This window comes from Pristiophorus japonicus, chromosome 20, assembly GCF_044704955.1.
Source record: "Pristiophorus japonicus isolate sPriJap1 chromosome 20, sPriJap1.hap1, whole genome shotgun sequence".
Classification (NCBI taxonomy): Eukaryota; Metazoa; Chordata; class Chondrichthyes; family Pristiophoridae; genus Pristiophorus; species Pristiophorus japonicus.
The window spans coordinates 73,159,213-73,180,473 of NC_091996.1; the positions used below are offsets into that span (position 1 = coordinate 73,159,213).

The window sequence follows — 21,261 nt, forward strand, 5'->3', positions numbered from 1 at the left end:
CCCCTTAACCTGAGATGATGCAACCTCATTCTAGACTCACCAGCCAGGGGAAACATCCTAATGGCCTACTCCTGCTGCTATTTCCTATGTTCTTATTTATTTTAGTCTCACTTTGCACACAGGAGTTGAAGTTTTCAAAATATGAATTGGCACAGATAGGGTAGATAGAGATTACCGATTTCCTTTGATTGGGGAATCTAGGGCTGGGGGACATAGCCTAAGAATTAGAGCCAGGCTTTTCAGGAGTGAAGTTCAAAAACACTTCTACACACAAAGGGTGGTAGAAGTTTCAAATTCTCTTCTGCAAACAGCAGTTGATGCTGGGTCAAATGTTCATTCTAAATCTGAGATTGATAGAGTTTTGTCAATCAAAGATAGTAAGGGACAGGGGACAAAGGCAGGTATATGAAGTTAGGTCACAGATCAGTCATGAATCATAGAAACTTACAGCACAGGAGGTCGTGCGACCCGTAAAGTGCCCAATCGAAAGATGAGGCTCTGTTCCTGGAACTTGCGTTGAGCTCCATTGGAACTGTGTAGGGGGCCGAGGACAGAGAGGGCAGAGTGCGATTGAGACAGAGAATTAAAATGGCAAGCGACAGGAAGTTCAGGGTTACGTTTGCGGACTGAACGGAGGTGCTCAGCAAAGCGTTTGGTCTCCCCAATGTAGGAGACCACATCGTGAGCAGCAAGTACAATATATTAAATTGAAAGAAGTACAAGTAAATCGTCTTCCCAACTAAACCAGAATGTTGTTAGCAGTGTGTATGAAACACCCTGTACCCTGAGGGGCCACCTGATGCACAAGGCATTAAGCGAACCGGTGGATACCGAATGCTCCCTCTCCAGGGCCATCCAGGCACGGACAAGACAAAAGACAATAGGAATTAGACGCAGGAATAGGTCATATGGCCCCTCGAGCCTGCTCCGCCATTCAATAAGATCATAGCTGATCTTCAACCTCAACTCCAATTTCCCGCCCGATCTCCACATCCCTCGATTCCCCTAGAGTCCAAAAATCTATCTATCGCAGCCTTGAATATACGCAACGCCTCAGCGCCCACAGTCGTTTGGGGTAGGGAATTCCAAAGATTCACATTCCCCTGAGTGAAGAAATTCCTTCTCATCTCTGTCTTATACGGCTGACCCTTTATCCTGAGACTATGCCTCCTAGTTCTAGACTCACCAGCCCGGGAAAACAACCTCTCAGCATCTACCCTGTCAATCCCCTCAGAATCTTGTATGTTTCAATGAGATCACCTCTCATTCTTCTAAACTCCAGAGAATATAGGCCTACTCTACTCAATCTCTCCTCATAGGACAATCCCCCCATCCCAGGAATCAGTCTGGTGAACCTTTGTTGCCGTACCTCTATGACAAATATATCCTTCCTCAGATAAGGAGACCAAAACTGCGCACAATACTCCAGGTGTGGTCTCACCAAGGCCTTTTATAATTCTAGTAAGACTTCCTTACTCTTGTACTCCAACCACCTTGCAATAAAGGCCAACATGTCTTCCTAATTGCTTGCTGGACCTGTATGCCGGCTCTCTGTGTTTCCTGTACGAGGACACCTGAATCTGAACACCAACATTTAGTAATTTTTTGCCATTTAAAAAACATTCTGTTTTTCTATTCTTTCTACCAAAGTGAATAATCTCCCATTTCTCCACATTATACTCCATCTGCCACTCACTGAACCTGTATATATCCCTTTGCATCCTCCTCACAGCATACTTTCCCACCTAGCTTCACTGGTTCCCCTTCATCCACCCTGCAAGTTACATCCTCAAAAAAACTCTAATAAATTTGTTAAACACGATTTTCCTTTCATAAAACCATGTTGACACTGCCTGATCATACTATGATTTTCCCTGTTACCACTTTCCCTGTTACCACTTCCTTAATAATGGATTCCAACATTTTTCCAACTGTCCGGCAGTTTCCCTTTTTCTCTCCGCCTCCTTTCTTGGCCGTGAAAGAGAGGCAGGCAGCCAGAGTGACCACCCATGGATCCTGTCCATCCTGGATCCTACAAGTTGCTGTTTGAGCCAGGCCCAAGAGCAGGCCCAGAAGAAGATCTTCCGTTTTACCCTCCCCCGGCCGCACCGGGAAGCCAAAGATTAGGAACGTGCGGCGAATGAGTAACCAAGAGTTGAGGAGCAGCTCTTCAGGTAACTATCCAGGGGCTGCAACTTCTCACACTGAATATCTCCATGGCCCGCGGACCCCTCTAGCAGCAAACATCATCTGCGGCCTGGGAGTGGGTGAAGAGGATTAAACACCTGTTACCCGTGATACTCCATCTCCCGGGCTTTGGGAACAGAGACCCTGAAGCCCCGCCCACTCTCTTTTCCTGGCCAGGATGGCTGCACAAGCGCCGTGACCCCGCCCTATCCAAGATGGCGGCCAGTGACCTCGCTGACCCTGGTGGCCGGGTCTGTCACTGCGGTGCAAACACGGGGCCTGTGGGCTATTATTCGGGGCCTCCTTGTTACCTCCTCAAAAAATTCAATCAAGTTAGTCAGACACAACCTTCCCTTAACAATGTTGTGAATTTCTATCCTGGACTCACAGTCAGGGCTTTTGTAAAGTGCTGTTCCAGGCTGTGAGAAGGGCAGCATTTACAGGCCGCAAACTCGAACCCAACATCACATCCACATCTCACACAGTCACTCCATTCATCAGGGCCTGAATATCAGCCGCCTTTCAATGTAGAAGGAGAAATGTTTGTCTCTTCTGTCTGTGGGAAAACATTTCAAACATCAGTGTGACTGGAAAAGCACCGAGACACACATACCACAGTGAGAGTGTTCCAGTGCACTGACTGTGGAAAGACTTTAATCAGTTACACAGCCTGAAAAAACATCGCACCATTCACAGCAGGGAGAAACTGTACACGTGTTGTGTGTGTGAGAAGGGATTTAATCGATCATCCCACCTGCTGACACACCAGCGAATTCACAAGTGACTGCAGGGTTTGGATTCTGCTCTTAATCACATCCACGACTGAACCATCTCCATTCTGATATTAATAACCCTTATAACTGGGCTGGAGTTTAATATTCTGGATAGATAACTGATTGAGTTGTTGGGGCTTTAAGAACCGCTGTCTGATCTTTCCCCTTCATTTCTGATGAGAACCCTAAATTATTTTACAATACAATGATGAACTTTTACTTCAATCCTAAATTGATCTTTGGTACAAAATCTACAATTAAGTGTCTGAAAGGTTCCACTGATTAACAGCTTCAATTAGAATGTGCTGATTAATCCTTGCTGACAATTCTCATTGACTTGTACATTACACACAGTGGCCCCTCCATTATCCACCAGAAAGGGGATTGGGAATTGGTGGGAAATCGAGAGCCCCCAAATGTTGCCCCTCCCGTCTGGTACAGCAATCCCCTCGGCCCGGCAATGGAGACAAGTCCTGTCCAAGTAACGGAATGAGTTGAAGATATTTACTCAGATGGGCAGAAGGTGGGAAACGGTGTTCCATAGGGATCGGTGCTGGGACCACTGTTGTTCACCATTTACATAAATGATTTGGACTTGGGAATCAGAAATACAATTTCAAGATTTGCAGGTGACACAAAATTGGGGGATGTAGTTAATACTGAGGAACACTGCGATAGCATCCTTGTAGAATTATTCAGTTGTGTTCAGTAAATAGCAGCATCAGCTTTTAATTTGCTTTGACTGATTATATCACTATATAGTTATGTGGGAAAAAAAATCATTAACTGCTCCTACTTTCAGAATTGTCAGATTCAAACTCAAACTTCTTCCAAGTGCAATCTAACACTTCAAAACTGTAATGGATGTAGGCGAGATATTAGCATTGTTGTCTAACACAATCCAAACACAGTGACACACAGGCCGATGGGCAAGTGCAGCTTCACAGCGAATCCTTTCAAACCTCCCTAAAGACTGGCAGACTGACAATCCATTGTTCACTAATGGAGTTGTGATCTTGGTAAATTAAGAAAGGAAATGCATGGAAATGAGTCAAAGAGTCTATTAACAGAGTGGGACATCATCTCCCTTTGATTTCTATTTCTGACACCAAGCAAGAGAAAAAGGTAATTACAACACGACATAAACAGACTCTTCAGGTGTGAGATATCATACTTCAGAACAACATGTCTGCTAGCTCTTGCCACAAACCTCAGTACAGTCAACCTTTCAGTAGCTGCAGCCCTGATTTAAATAACTAGTACTTTAACATGTCTCATACATCATTTGTATTTCTATGCAAACTAGAAAAAATCTATTTGTGACACACACAATTAATAATGAAATCATAATGTGATTGTGAGAATCGATTGTCACCTCATGATTCCTTCCATGCCCATTGGTCACAGAAGGTATCAGGCGCATGATTCAGCAGAGAAAGGAAAAATCATGTTTGACAAAGATGTAACTAGTAGGATAGATAAGGGGGAACCAGTGGATGTAATGTATTTGGATTTTCAAAAAACATTCGATAAGGTGCCATGCAAGAGGTTAGTACACAAAATTAGGACTTATGGGATTGTGTGTAATATATTAGAATGGATTGAAGATTGGTTAATGGACTTTTTCGGGTTAGCTAGTGGGGTACCGCAAGGATCAGTGCTTGGGCCTCAGCTATTTGCAATCTATATCAATGACTTAGGTGAAGGGATTGAATGTAACATATCCAAGTTTGCTGATGAAACAAAGTTAGGTGGGAAAGCAAGCTGTGAGAAGGACACAAAGAGGCTACAGAGAGATATAGACAGGTTGTCTGAGTGGGCAAGAACATGGCAATCGGAGTATAATGTGGAGAAGTGTGAAGTTATCTTGGTAGGAGAAACAAAAAAACAATATTTATTGAATGGTGAGAGACTAGGAATTTTTTGCATTCAGCGGGACCTGGGTGTCCTTGTACACAGAAAGTTAACATGCAGGGACAGCAAACAATTAGGAAAGCAAATGGTATGTTAGCTTTTGTTACAAAGGGATTAGAGTATAAGAGTAAAGAAGTCTTACTACAATTATACAGGGCATTGGTGAGGCCACACCTGGATACTGTGTACAGTTCTGGTCTCCTTACCTAAGGAGAAGGGGTAAGCCATTTAGGACCGAGATGAGGAGAAACTTCTTCACCCAGAGAGTGGTGAACCTGTGGAATTCTCTACCACAGAAAGTTGTTGAGGCCAATTCACTAAATATATTCAAAAGGGAGTTAGATGAAGTCCTTACTTCTAGGGGGATCAAGGGGTATGGCGAGAAAGCAGGAAGGGGGTACTGAAGTTGCATGTTCAGCCATGAACTCATTGAATGGCGGTGCAGGCTAGAGGGGCCGAATGGCCTACTCCTGCACCTATTTCTTATGTTTCTATGTTTCTATGAAAGACAGACTTGCCTCAGAGGGAGTGAAACAAAGGTTCACTAGACTGGTTCCTGGGATGACCAGATTCGTGAAATTGGGTTTCATAAATCGTTTCTGCACCTTCTCTAAGGCCTTCACATCCTTCCTAAAGTGCGGTGCCCAGAATTGGACACAATACTCCAGTTGAGGCCGAACCAGTGTTTTATAAAGGTTCCTCATAATTTCCACACTCTTGTACTCTGTGCTTCTAATTATGAAGCCCAGGATCCCGTAAGCCTTTTTAACTGCTTTCTCAACCTGCCCTGCCATCTTCACCGATTTATGCACATATACCCCCAAGTCTCCCTATTCATGCACCTCTATTAGTATTGTACCATTTAATTTATATCTCCTCATTCTTTCTACCAAAATGCATCATAGAATCATAAAAATTTACAGCACAGAAGGAGGCCATTTCGGCCCATCGTGTCCACTCCAGCCAACAAAGAGCTATCCAGCCTAATCCCACTTTCCAGCTCTTGGTCCATAGCCCTGCAGGTTATGGCACTTCAAGTGTGCATCCAAGTACTTTTTAAATGTGGTGAGGGTTTCTGCCTCTAACACCCTTTCAGGCAGTGAGTTCAAGACCCCCACCACCCTCTGGATGAAGAAATTCCCCCTCAAATCCCCTCTAAACCTCCTAATTTAAATCTATGACCCCTGGTTCTTGACCCCTCTGCGAAGGGAAATATGTCCATCCGATTCACTCTATCTCGGCCCCTCATAATTTTATACACCTCAATAAGGTCTCCCTTCAGCCTCCTCTGTTCCAAAGAAAACAAATCCAGCCTATCCAATCTTTCCTCATAGCTACAATCTGCCAGTCCAGGCAACATCCTCATAAATCTCCTCTGTACCCTCTCTAGAGTAATCACATCTTTCCTGTAATGTGGTGACCAGAACTGCACGCAGTATTCTAGCTGTGGCCTAACTAGTGTTTTATACAGTTCAAGGATAACCTGCCTGCTCTTGTATTCTAAGCCTCAGCTAATAAAGGCAAGTATTCCGTATATCTTCTTAACCACCTGGCCTGCGACCTTCAGGGATCTGTGGCCATGCACTCCAAGGTCCCTTTGTTCCTCTACACTTCTCAGTGTCCTACCATTTAAAGTGTATTTCCTTGTCTTGTTAGCCCTCCCCAAATGCATGACCTCACATTTCACCAGATTGAATTCTATTTTCCACTGTTCTGCCCACCTGACCAGTTCATTGATATCTTCCTGCAGTCTACAGTTTTCTTCTTCGTTATCAACCACACAGCTGATTTTTGTATCATCTACTAACTTCTTAATCATACCCTCTACATTCAAGCCTAAATCATTGATATTTACCACAAAAAGCAAGGGACCTGGTATTGAGCTCTGTGGTACCCCACTGGAAACAGCCTTCCAGTCACTAAAACACCCATCAACCATTACCCTCTGCTTCCTGCCTCTGAGCCAATTTTGGATCCAACTTGTCACTTTGCTCTGGATTCCATGGGCTTTTACTTTCGTGATCAATCTGCCATGTGGAACCTTATCAAAAGCTTTGCTGTAATCCTCATACACCACATCAAACATACTACCCTCGTCAACCCTCCTTGTTACCTCCTCAAAAAATTCAATCAAGTTAGTCAGACACAACTTTCCTTTAACAAATACATGCTGACTGTCCTTGATTAATCCGTGTCATTCTAAATGAAGATTTACCCTGTCCCTCAGAATTTTTTCCAATAATTTTCCCACCACCGAGGTTAGGCTGACTTGCCTGTAATTGCTCAGTCTATCCCTTTCTCCCTTTTCACATTTCACACATTTCTGCATTAAATTCATCTGTCATGTGCCCGCCCATTCTACCAGCCTGACTATGTCATTTGAAGTCTATCACTTTCCTCCTCACTGTTCACTACACTTCCCAGTTTTGTGTCCTCTGCAAATTTTGAAATTGTGCCCTGTCATCATATCATCATCGGCAGTCCCTCGGAATCGAGTAAGACTTGCTTCCACTCCCAAAGTGAGTTCTTTGATGGCTGAACAATCCGATACGAAAGTCACAGACCCTGTTACAGGTGGGGCAGACATTTGTCGAGGGAAGGGATCGGTGGCACTGGTTTGCCGTGCGCTCCTTCCGCTGCCTGCGCTTGGCCTCTTCATGCTCTTTGCCCTCCCAGATGCACTTTCTCCACCTTAGGCGGTCTACAGCCAGGGTCTCCCACATATCAGTGGTGATGTCGCACTTTACCAGGGAGGCTTTGAGGGTGTCCTTATAACGTTTCCACTGTCCTCCTTTGGCTCGTTTACCATGAAGGAGCACCGCATAAAGCATTTGCTTAGGGAATCTCGTATCTGGCATACGTACTACGTGGCCTGCCCAGCGAACCTGATCGAGTGTGGTCAGTGCTTCAATACTGGGGATATTAGCCTGGTTGAGGACATTGAGGTTGGTGCACCTGTCCTCCCAGGAGATTTGCAGGATCTTAAGGAGACATCATTGGTGATATATCTCCAGCAACTTGAGGTGCCTTCTATATATTGTCCATGCCTCAGATCCATACAGGAGGGCATGTATTACTACAGCCCTGTAGACCATGAGCTTGGTGGTAGATTTGAGGGCCTGGTCTTCAAACACTCTTTTCCTCAGATGGCCGAAGGCTGCACTGGCACACTGGAGGCGATGTTGAATCTCCGCATCAATGTCTTCCTTTATTGATAAGAGGCTCCCGAGATATGGGAAATGGTCCACGTTGTCCAGGGCCGCGCCGTGGATCTTGATGATTAGAGGGCAGTACTGTGTGGCGGGGACAGGCTCGTGGAGGACCTTTGTCTTACGAATGTTAAGCGTAAGGCCCATGCATTCATATGTCTCAGTGAATACATTGACTATATCCTGGAGTTCAGCCTCTGAATGTGCACAGACCCAGGCGTCGTCCGCATACTGCAGCTCAATGACAGAGGTTGGGGTGATCTTGGACCTGGCCTGGAGGCGGCATAGGTTAAACAGCTTCCCACTGGTTCTGTAGTTTAGTTCCACTCCAGCAGGGAGCTTGTTGATTGTGAGGTGGAGCATGGCAGCGAGGAAGATTGAGAAGAGGGTTGGGGCGATGACGCAGCCCTGTTTGACCCAAGTCCAGACGTGGATTGGGTCTGTAATGGATCCGTTGGTAAGGATCACGGCCTGCATGTCATCGTGAAGCAGGTGAAGGATGTTGACAAACTTTTGGGGGCATCCAAAACGGAGGAGGATGCTCCATAGACCCTCACGGTTGACAGTGCCAAAGGCCTTTGTAAGATCGAAAAAGGCCATGTATAAGGGCTGGTGCTGCTCCCTGCATTTTTCCTGCAACTGGCGCACTGCAAAGATCATGTCTGTTGTGCCCCGTAGGGGACGAAATTTGCACTGTGATTCCGGGAGGAACTCCTCGGCCACAGGGAGAAGACGATTGAGGAGAACTCTAGCGACAACTTTCCCAGTGGCTGAAAGGAGGGAGATTCCCCTGTAGTTGCCGCAGTCGGACTTGCCCCCCTGTTTAAAAATGGTCACAATCACTGCATCTCTGAGATCTCCCGGCATGCTCTCCTCCCTCCAGATGAGAGAGAGGAGGTCACGTATCTGCGCCTCTCCACCATACTTTAGCGCCTCAGCAGGGATTCCATCCGCACCCGTAGCTTTGTTATTTTTGAGCTGTTTTATGGCTTTGCCTACCTCGTGCAACGTTGGGGTTTCACTGAGTTGGTGGCGGGTTGCATGCTGTGGGATGGAGTCGAGAACACTCGAGTCAAAGGCAGAGTCTTGATTGAGGAGATCTTCAAAGTGCTCCTTCCATCGGGCCCTGACAGCCTCGGTGTCCTTGATAAGTGTTCCCCCGTTCTTGAGGGAGTGGGGTGGGGCCTTGGGAGTTTGGACTGGAGATGGCCTTGACTGCAGCGAGGAATCCTCGCATATCGTGGCTGTCATCCAGTTGTTGTATCTCCTGCGCTTTCTCCATCCACCACCTGTTTTTTAAGTCCCGAGTTTTTTGTTGTACGTGAGCCTCGAGCCGTCTGTAATGTTGTTTTGCAGCTCCCGAGTTGGGCTGTTGCTTGAGGCTCAGAAATGCTTTGTGCTTGCGATCTATTAGTTCTTCAATCTCCTGGTCATTTTCATCAAACCAGTCCTGATGTTTCCTGGTTGAGTGACCAAGTGTCTTTTCACAGGAACTGGTTATAGAGGCCTGGAGGGCAGACCAAGCGCTGTGGGCATTCAGCATCTCAGGGTCATCAAGGCACGTCAGATTGGCTGTGAGGCACTGGCTGTATAGGGCTCTCTTAGCTGGGTCTCTAAGTGCCCCATCATTCACTTTTTTGCGGCACTGCTTCTACTGCCCCCTCTGCTTTAGGGCTATGTTGATGTCAATGATGGATCGGATTAGGCGGTGGTCCGTCCAGCAGTCGTCAGCTCCTGTCATGGCACGGGTGATGCGCACATCCTTGCGATCCCTGGCTCGGACGATGACATAATCGAACAGGTGCCAGTGTTTGGAGCGAGGGTGTTGCCACGATGCTTTGTATTTGTTCCTCTGGCAGCACAGGGTGTTGGTGATGAGGAGTTCATGTTCTAGACATTTTGTCAGGAGTAGGGTACTGCTGGAGTTGGCTTTCCCTACCACCTCTGCCAATCACGCCTCCCCAGAGGCCTGGGTCTTTGCCAACCCTGGCATTAAAATCACCCAGGAGGATCAATTTGTTACCCGTGGGGACGTGGGACAAGGATGTCTCGAGGTTGGAATAAAAACCCTCTTTAGCCTCATCCGTTGCATCGAGTGTAGGGGCGTACGCACTGATGACTGTGGTGCATTGGTTCCGAGATAGGGTGATACGGAGAGTCATGAAGCATTCATTAACCCCACAGAGAGAGTCTTTGAGGCAGTTGACCGACTCCTTGAAGGCGGTGTTCTGCCTCTGGTTTCCCTTTCCAGAAGAAGGTGTAACCTCCACCATGTTCTTTCAACTGGCCTTCCCCTGCCCACCGGGTCTCGCTTAGGGCGGCGATGTCAATGTCAAAGTGTCTGAGTTCCCGGGCAACTATGGCGGTGCGGCGTTCCGGCCTGTTGCTGTTGGGATTATCCATGAGGGTCCTGACGTTCCAGGTCCCGAACTTCATACTGACGAAGTGGAAGATGCCTGTACACCCATTTCCAAGTCATTTATATATCAAGAAAAGCAGTGGTCCCAGAAGCGACCCCTGGGGAACACCACTGTATACCTTCGGTCGAACACTACAGTCCACCACTGTTTCCTGTCACTGAGCCCATTTAGTTTCCCAGCTGCCACTCTCCCTTTTATTCCATGGACGTCACTTTTGCTGCCAAGCCGATTATGTGGATTTCCACTCGGTGTCAATTTCTGACTGATTACGCTCTTGTGAAGCGCCTCGGAACGTTTTACGATGTTAAAGGCGCTATGTAAATGCTGGCTGTGCTGCTCCCCCTGGGCGAAATGCTGGCAGCAAGCTATATCGGCTCACAAGCTCAGAATGACCACTTGGCAAGATACTGGAGGGGAAACTGTGACTGTGGCCAAACCCCACCATTACACAGCACCTTCAGGAGAGAAAGGGACAACAGTCAGATCCTCCAATGTATCTGGATTTCAAACAGCGAGGATGTGGAGAAGTGGGAGAGCGTGGGACGGGGGATTTGCAGCTTAGGAGGGGCTAGATAGGAAAGAATGTTTCAATGAAACTAAAACTGTTCAGAATTTCTATCCTGTACTTAGAGTGATGGCATTTGTAAATAATGAGGACAGATTGCACAGACTAGGCTTGTATTCACTGGAATATAGAAGACGAAGAGGTGATATAATTGAGGTGCTTAAAATGATTAAAGAGTTGATAGGGTAACGAGAGAGATACTATTTCCTCTGGTGGAGGAGTCCACAGCAAGGGGGCAGAATCTTGAAATTAGCCCGAGGCCATTCAGGAATGATGTCAGGAAGCACTTCTTCACACAGATGCTGAGAGCTGGAACTAGGGTCATAGTCTCAGGATAAGGATTCAGCCATTCAGGAATGAGATGAGCATTTGAATCTTTGGGATTCTCTACCATAGGGAGCTGTACATGCTCAGTCATTGAGAATAATCAAGACTGAGATCGAATGTTAGACACCAAAGGAATCAAAGATTCTGGGGATAGGGCGGGAAAGCAGGCCTGAGGGGCCATATAGCCGACTCCTGATCCTATTTCTAATATTCTTAAAAGGTAGTGCAAATCTGGAATTCTGTTCCCCAAAAACTGAAAATGTCAAAACTGTGCGTTAGATTGTTAGGCAAGGGTACCAAGGGTTAGGTAATGAAGGTGGGAAGATGGAGTTAAGATCAGCCGTGATCACATTGAATGGTGGAACAGGCTCAAGTGGCAAAATGGCCGACTCCAGTTCCTTTGTTTCTACTTATAATCCTGACTTTTGTAAACTACTTTTACATGGTATTAGAAGGGGAGGATATACAGACAGGATTAATCCTGGGTTCCTCCTGTTCCTAGCACTCAGTTTCAATGGACGGTGCCTTTATGGACTGAGCCATTGGGAGGAGGGCCCAGTGAACCTGCTGGGAAATGCACGTGTGAGGCCTCAGGTGAGTACAGTGGAATAGCCCATTGACACTCACTGTCAATGGAGATTGGGCACTTGAGTCACATATTGGAGAGAAACTGGTGAGTGTAGAACTGAACCCAGCCAGAGTCAGCACCTTCAGGGGAGGAGAGGTGAGGAGGGTAAATAGTATTAAGTTGGGCCTTGTGCCTTGTTCTTCCCCTGGACCTAAAACTACTGAACTCAGTCTTTCCCTCCTGACGTCTACAGGCTCCAAAACTGAAGCTTGGTGTCCCTCAGTCCTGACTCCATGCTTTAACCTCCCTTTCTCCCCTTTGGATGTGTTGCACACTCTGGGCCCTGGCCCTTCCCCGGGAATTCTCAGTATGAACAGGGGGATGTGTGTTGAGACAGCTCTCCTCCTTTAAAGGGACAAGGAGAGGGCCAGCTGGGCAGAATGGCACTGCTTTATGACATCATTGTAGTGCCTAGCAACCAATCTGCCTCAGTCCTGCTCATTATGGGCTGGGTTTATCTCAGTGTTGTTACAGGAAGGGAAATAGGAGCAGGATTTGACCCGTGTGGAGCCCAGGATTAATGGGGAGAGGTACAGGATCAATTTATACCTTATTGAGTGAGAAATGTCAGTGTCCCGGACACTCCCTGTCCCTCGGTATCTGTGTTTGGGGGAGAAGGATGTCAGTAAAGTTCCCTCTAGACTGCCCTAGATGTGTTTGATGGACAATATAGAGGGCGGATTACTCTGAATCTAACCCGTGCTGTACCTGCCCTGGGAGTGTTTGATGGGACAGTGCAGAGGGAGCTTTACTCTGTATCTAACCCCGTACTGTACCTGCCCTGGGAGTGTTTGATGGGACAGTGTAGAGGGAGCTTTACTCTGTATCTAACCCGTGCTGTACCTGCTTTGAGTGTATTTGATGCTGACACGAGTTGCTCACATCGATGAACACACCTTTCAACTGAAAGATAAACCCATCAGCTTGTCCCTGGACGCAGGTCCTGAGGGTCACTGAGTGTCCCGAACATTTTAAACATCTCCTCATCCTTTGTTCTAATCAGAAGAGCCCCAGGTTCTCGAATCTCTCTCCCCATAACTAAAGCCTCTTGTCCCTGCTATCATCTCAGTGAATCTCCACTGCACCCGCTCAATGACCTTGACAGTCACCTCACAGTAAAATGCCCCAAAACTTGACACAATATTCTAAATACAGCCTAATCAATGATTTGTGCTCGACACCCGATTTATAAAACCAAGGATAACATTTTTAAACAACTTGATTAACTTGTCCTCCCATATTTAACGATTTGTGTAAATGAACACGTTGTCGGTTTTAAAGATATTAACATCAGGTGGCTGAAATCCATTGCCATGAAACGTCTGATATAATGTGTATTATGGGAGAGAAGTTGATTCTGAGTTAGAAAGTCAAACAGGAGCTTCACTGCAGACAGGTCACCATGACAACACTGATAAGACATTCCATTCCACTGAACCCACTGACTGGAAACTGTAATCAGATCAGGGGAAACAGAGAGTTTTCCGTTATTAACCACAATATAAGCATCATACAGAGTGAGTAATAGATTCAATTATAATGTGTGATGAAAGGTTCTGACAGAAGGTCTCTCTCCACAGACGCTGCCTGACCTGCTGAATATTTCCTGCATTTTGTTTTGATTTCAGATTGACAGCATCCGCAGTATTTTGTTTCTGTAATTGGAAGGTTCTTTTAGAGAGCTGCACAGGCACGATGGGCCGAATGGCCTCCTTCTGTGCTGTATAATTCTGTGATTCTATGAAGTGTCAGTTTATTGCAATTACAGAAGCATCAGAGAGTTTGTGTGAGAATGTAACTGAGTATCGAGCCAACGTGTCTGGGTTATGTAAACTGGACATGTTCACACTGGGACAGAGGTTGAGAGGTGATAGGATTACTGTTTGTGGGATTCTAAAGGGACTGGATAATGTAGAGCACGACAAGTTATTTCACCTTGTCCAGAACAGTAGAACCAGAGGGCACGGCCTGTGCTTAAAGGGGGTAAATTCAAATCCAATCTGTGGGAACAATATTTCAGTGAGAGTGGTCAATCTATGGGACAGACTCCCTCGGGAGACAGTTCGTGTTGATTCATTCAATGGAAATTGGTCCAATTTCATTCATAGAATGCCATTTTGGGACATAGTGTGAGAGTAATTTGAGATGTGCCGTGTGGTAAGTGTAGAATGCTGGGAAGGAACAGGTGACTTTGGTCCTCTGGGTCCTAAAGCTCTCCATCCCTGGGGTATTCCTCGCCTCATGTCTGGGTCTGTTGTACACTCATTGATAGCGACTGATTACTGTGATTGGTCAACACTCCAATACTGCTGTATCATGGGACTACCAGGATGGTAGAAGGGCAATTAGATGAGAACTGAAACAATCCAGAGTAAGGAAGGAGAAAAGGCCCAAAAATGGAGCAGTCAGTAACAGGACATCAATTGGTCTCCTCTTAACATGGAGACACCACAGAATCCATAAAAAGTGTTTTTGAAGCAAAGCTGATTTGACATTTATCCACAATATTGAACTCCAGCCCCATTACAGGTGTTATTAACATCAGCTGATAAAAACTCCAACTGCCGGAATGAACATGGTTCAGTCCTGGATGTGATTAACAGCAGCAATAACAGCAGAATCCAACCTCTGCAGTCACTTGTGTACTTGCCGGTGTCTCAGTAGGTGGGATGACTGAGTGAATCCCTTCCCACACACGGAGCGGGTGAATGGCCTCTCTCCAGTGTGAGTGCGTTGGTGTGTCAGCAGATCCTTTGTGCTTTTAAAATTCTCGTCACAGTCAGAACATTTAAAAGGTCTCTTATCAGAGTGAACTTGCTGGTGTGTCAGGAGGTTTGATAAAGCATTAAATCCCTTCCCACATGCAATGCAGGTGAATAGCCTCTCTCCAGTATGAACTCGCTCATGTGTATAGAGGCTGGATGACTGAGTGAATCCTTTCCCACACACGGAGCAGATGAACGGCCTCTCCCCGGTGTGACTGCGTCGATGAGTTTCCAGCTCAGACGGGTAACTGCATCCCTTCCCACAGTCCTCACATTTCCACGGTTTCTCCATGGTGTGGGTGTCCTTGTGTCTCTCCAGGTTGGACGATCAGTTGAAGCCTGGTCCACACACAGAACACGTGTACGGTTTCTCCCCACTGTGAATGGTGCGATGTTTTTTCAGGCTGTGTAACTGGTTAAAGCTCTTTCCACAATCTGTGCACTGGAACACTCTCACTCGGGTGTGTGTGTCTCGGTAGTTTTCCAGTCACACTGATGTTTGAAATGTTTTCCCACAGACAGAAGAGACAAACATTTCTCCTTCCACATTGAAAGGCGGCTGATATTCAGGTCCTGATGAATGGAGTGAGTGTGTGAGATGTGGATGTGATGTTGGGTTTGAGTTTGCGGTCTGTAAATGCTGCCCTTCTCACAGCCTGGAACAGCAGTTTACAAAAGCCCTGACTGTGAGTCCAGGATAGAAATTCACAACATTCTCTCCTCCTGGTTCCTGGCCCAGGGAAAGGCCGCGCATGCGTCCTGCTGCCCCTGCCCCAGCAAGATGGCGGCCGTTCCCCGGCCTGTCACCGGGAGAAAGCCCGCAGCTGCCCCTGCCCCGGGGGCCCCGCTCGGGGCAAAGGCTGGAGCCGGAGGTTGTTGATCGGGGCCTGAGGCCCACAGCGGGTCTTTATAAAGCCTTCCCGCCGGTTCCATCGCTCCCCTGCCACCTCCTCCCCGCTCCGGAAGCTTCTCTCCGCCCTCCGTCTACATCGCCCGACTGGCGGCACTGCGCAGCCGCGGGACCCGCCCCGAGCCCTCCCCGCGCCTGCGCACTCGGCCCCTGCAGCGTTGATAGGGCCTGTTCCAGCACGCGGTGGATCCCGGGTAATATCCGGCACCATTTTGTTCACCAATGTGAGTGGAATAGCTGAGGAGTACAGAGATACCTTTGGAGAAGGGAATAAGAGGAGGAGCTGTGCAGCACAGAGCTGGAGATTCTTCTTAGCAAGTGAGTGGCTTGCTAAACAGAGCGCAAATTGGATGCTGAGGGAGAGGGAGGTGCTCAGTAATTTAAACCCAGGAGCAACAGTAAATAATAGGTAATCGCACTGGAGGACAACGAAAAAGTGACGTCATGATCAACACACCGAGAGGAACCCGAGCAAATTAGGATAAGTATATCGGTAAGTACATCGATATACCTTTGTGTATTTAGTCTCTTTAGTGGTTAGTGTTAAGCTTGACTTAGTAAGGATTTATTAGTGCAAGGCAAAAGAAAATGAGGTAAATGACTCAGTTCTAACTGCATTTAAAGATGCTCAAAAGTGATAAATAGCAAATTAATTAATCAGTTGAAGAAATAAACTACAGATAACAAAATAAAACGATTCATTCATTGATAAAGACCAGGCAATGTGTCGAGATTGTAGTATCTGGGAGCTTGTGAAAAACGAGACGATCCCACACTGCCTCATCTGTAGCAAATGTCTCTGCCTCATGACATAGAAACATAGAAAATAGGTGCTGGAGTAGGCCTTTCGGCCCTTTGAGCCTGCACCGCCATTCAATAAGATCATGGCTGATCATCCCTCAGTACCCCTTTCCTGTTTTCTCTCCATACCCCTTGGTCCCCTTAACCGTAAGAGCCATATCTGACTCCCTCTTGAATATGTCCAGTGAACTGGCATCAACAACTCTCTGCGGCAGGGAATTCCACAGGTTAACAACTCTCTGAGTGAAGAAGTTCCTCCTCATCTCAGTCCTAAATGACCTACCTCTTATCCTAAGACTATGTCCCCTGGTTCTGGACTTCCCCAACATCGGGAACATTCTTCCTGCATCTAACCTGTCCAGTCCCATCAGAATCTTATATGTTTCTATGAGATCCCCTCTCATCCTTCTAAACTCCAGTGAATAAAGGACCAGTTGATTCAGTCTCTCCTCATATGTCAGTCCTGCCATCCCTGGAATCAGTCTGGTGAACCTTCGCTGCACTCCCTCAATAGCAAGAACGTCCTTCCTCAGATCAGGAGACCAAAACTGAACACAATATTCCAGGTGAGGCCTCACTAAGGCCCTGTACAACTGCAGTAAGGACCACCCTGCTTCTATATTCAAATCCCCTAGCTATGAAGGCCAACATACCATTTGCCTTTTTTACCACCTGCTGTACCTGCGTGCCCATTTTCAGTGACTGATGTACCATGACACCCAGGTCTCGTTGCACCTCCCCTTTTCCTAGTATGCCGCCATTCAGATAATATTCTGCCTTCGTGTTTTTGCCCCCAAAATGTATAACCTCACATTTATCCACATTATACTGCAACTGCCATGCATTTGCCCACTCACCTAACCTGTCCAAGTCACCCTGCGGCCTCTTAGCGTCCTCCTCATAGCTCACACCGCCACCCAGTTTAGTGTCATCTGCAAACTTGGAGATATTACACTCTATTCCTTCATCCAAATCATTGATGTATATTGTAAAGAGTTGGGGTCCCAGTACTAAGCCCTGCGGCACTCCACTAGTCACTGCCTGCCATTCTGAAAATGACCTGTTTATCCCGACTCTCTGCTTCCTGTCTGCCAACCAGTTCCCTATCCACGTCAATATATTACCCCCAATACCATGTGCTTTGATTTTGCACAGCAATCTCTTGTGCAGGACCTTGTCAAAAGCCTTCTGAAAGTCCAAATACACCACATCCACGAGTTCTCCTTTGTCCACTCTGCTAGTTACACCCTCAAAGAAATTCCAGAAGATTCAACAAGCATGATTTCCCTTTCATAAATCCATGCTGACTTGATCCGATCCTGTCACCACGTTCCAAATGCGCTGCTATTTCGTACTTCATGATCGATTCCAACATTTTCCCCACTACTGATGTCAGGCTAACCGGTCTATAATTACCCGTTTTCTCTCTCCCTCCTTTCTTAAAAAGTGGTGTTATATTAGCTACCCTCCAGTCCATGGGTCGATAGACTGTTGGAAAATGATCACCAATGCATTCACTATTTCTAGGGCCACTTCCTTGAGCACTCTGGGATGCAGACGATCAGGCCCCGGGGATTTCCCGACCTCAATCCCATCAATTTCCCGAACACAATTTCCCGCCTAATAAGGATATCTTTCAGTTCCTCCTTCTCACGAGACCCACTGTCCCCTAGTATCTTCGGAAGGTTATTTGTATCTTCCTTCGTGAAGAGAGAACCGAAGTATTGGTTCAATTGGTCTGCCATTTCTTTGTTCCCCATTATAAATTCACCTGAATCCGACTGCAAGGGACCTACGTTTGTCTTTACTAATCTTTTTCTCCACATATTTATAGAAGCTTTTTATATTCCCTGCAAGCTTCCTTTCGTACTCTATTTTCCCCCCTTAATTAAACACTTTGTCCTCCTCTGTTGAATTCTAAATTTCTCCCAGTCCTCAAGTTTGTTGCTTTTTCTAGCCAATTTATATGCCTCTTCCTTGGCTTTAACACTATCCTTCATTTCCTTTGTTAGCCATGGTTGAGCCACCTTCCCAGTTTTATTTTTACTCCAGACAGGGATGTACATTTGCTGAAGTTCATCCATGTGTTCCTTAAATGTTTTGCCATTGCTTATCCACCGTCAACCCTTTTAGTATCCTTTGCCAGTCTGTTCTAGCCAATTCATGCCTCATATCGTCGAAGTTACCTTTCCTTAAGTTCAGGACCCTAGTTTCTGAATTAACTGTGTCACTCTCCATCTTAATAAGGAATTCTACCATATTATGGTCACTTTTCCCGAAGGGGCCTCGCACAACAAGATTGCTAATTAGTCCCTTCTCATTACACAATATGATGGCCAGCTCCCTGGTTGGTTCGTCGATATATTGGTCTAGAAAACCATCCCGAATACACTCCAGGAAATCCTCCTCCACCGCATTGCTACCAGTTAGGTTAGCCCAATCAATGTGTAGATTAAAGTCGCCCATGATTACTGCTGTACCTTTATTGCACACATCCCTTATTTCTTGTTTGATGCTGTCCCCAACCTCACGACTACTATTTGGTGGTCTGTACATAAAACCCACTTGCGTTTTCTGCCCTTTGGAATTCCGCAGCTCCACCCATATCGATTCAACATCATCCAGGCCAATGTCCTTCATTACCATTGCATTGATTTAATCTTTAACCGGCAACGCCACCCCGCCTCCTTTTCCTTTCTGTCTATCCTTCCTAAATGCTGAATACCCTTGGATGTTGAGTTCCCAGCCTTGGTCCCCCTGGAGCCATGTCTCCGTGATGCCAATCACATCGTATCCGTTAACTGCTATCTGCGCAGTTAATTCATCCACCTTATTCTGAATACTCCTCGCATTGAGGCACAGAGCCTACAGGCTTGTTTTTTTTAACACAATTTGCCCCTTTAGAATTTTGCTATAATGTGGCACTTTTTGTTTTTTGCCTTGGGTTTCTCTGCCCTCCACTTTTACTATTCTCCTTTCTATATTTTGCTTCTGCCTCCTTTTTATTTCCCTCTGTCTCACTGCATAGGTTCCCATCCCCCTGCCATATTAGTTTAACTCCTCCCCAACAGCACTAGCAAACATTCTCCATAGTATATTGGTTCCGGTCCTGCCCAGATGCAGACCGTCCGGTTTATACTGGTCCCACCTCCCCCAGAACCGGTTCCAATGTCCCAGGAATTTGAATCCCTCCCTTCACACCACTCCTCAAGCCACGTATTCATCTGAGCTATCCTGCGATTCCTACTCTGACTAGCATGTGACACTGGTAGCAATCCTGAGATTACTACTTTTGAGGTCCTACTTTTTAATTTAGCTCCTAGCTCCTTAAATTCATCTTGTAGGACCTCATCCCATTTTTTAACTATGTCATTGGTACCTATATGAACAACTGGCTGTTCACCCTCCCTTTTCATAATGTCCTGCACCCGCTCTGAGACATCCTTGACCCTTGCACCAGGGAGGCAACATACCATCCTGGAGTCTCGGTTGCGGCCGCAGAAACGCCCATCTATTCCCTTTACAATTGAATCCCCTATCACTATCGCTCTCCCACTCTTTTTCCTGCCCTCCTGTGCAGCAGAGCTAGCCACAGTGCCATGAACTTGGCTGCTGCTGCTCCCCCCTGATGAGTCATCCCCCTCAACAGTACTCAAAGCGGTGTATCTGTTTTGCAGGGGGATGACCACAGGGGATCCCTGCACTACCTTCCTTGCACTGCTCTTCCTGTTGGTATTCCATTCCCTATCTGGTTGTGTACCCTTTATCTGCGGTAAGACCAACTCACTAAACGTGCTATTCACGTCATTCTCAGCATCGTGTATGCTCCAGAGTGAATCCACCCACAGCTCCAGTTCCACAACGCGGTTCATCAGGAGCTGGAGGCGGATACGCTTCCTGCACACGTAGTCGTCGGGGACACTAGAAGCGTCCCTGACTTCCCACAAAGTACAGGAGGAGCATAACACATTTCCGAGCTCTCCTGCCATGACTTAACCCTTAGATACACGTAAATTGGCAACAACAGTGCTAAAAGTTACTTACTGATACAGAAAAGAAAAAAGAAAAACTACTCACCAATCACCAGCCAATCACTTACCCCTTTGGCTGCGACGTCACCTTTCTATTTCTTTCTACTTCTTTTTTGCCTTCTCCCTGTAGCTGCACAAGCACGCCTTTACAGGCCTCTGCTGATCCCGGACTCACGCCTCAGCGATGCACCTCCCGACTGCTGAACTCACGGCCTTTACAGGCCTCTGCTGATCCCCGGACTCACGCCTCAGCGACGCACCCCCCGACTGCTGAACTCGCGGCCTTTATAGGCCTCTCGCCAACCCCAGACTCGCCTCAGCGACACACCTCCCGACTGCTGAATTCGCGGCCTTTATAGGCCTCTGCTGATCCCCGGACTCACGCCTCAGCGACGCACCTCCCGACTGCTGAACTCACGGCCTTTATAGGCCTCTCGCCAACTCCAGACTCACGCCTCAGTGACGCACCTCCCGACTGCTGAACTCACGGCCTTTACAGGCCTCTGCTGATCCCCGGACTCACGCCTCAACGATGCACCTCCCGACTGCTGAACTCGCGGCCTTTATAGGCCTCTGCTGATCCCCGGACTCACGCCTCAGCGACGCACCTCCCGACTGCTGAACTCGCGGCCTTTATAGGCCTCTCGCCGACCCCAGACTCACGCCTCAGCGACACACCTCCCGACTGCTGAATTCGCGGCCTTTGTAGGCCTCTCGCCGACCCCGGACTC

At 47.0% G+C, this 21,261-nt stretch overlaps 1 pseudogene; it reads right to left on the bottom strand.

Annotated features, from left to right (window-relative positions):
- Positions 1–14,603: 14,603 nt before the first annotated feature.
- On the bottom strand, positions 14,604–15,242 carry LOC139232577 (zinc finger protein 239-like; annotated as a pseudogene).
- Positions 15,243–21,261: the final 6,019 nt, after the last annotated feature.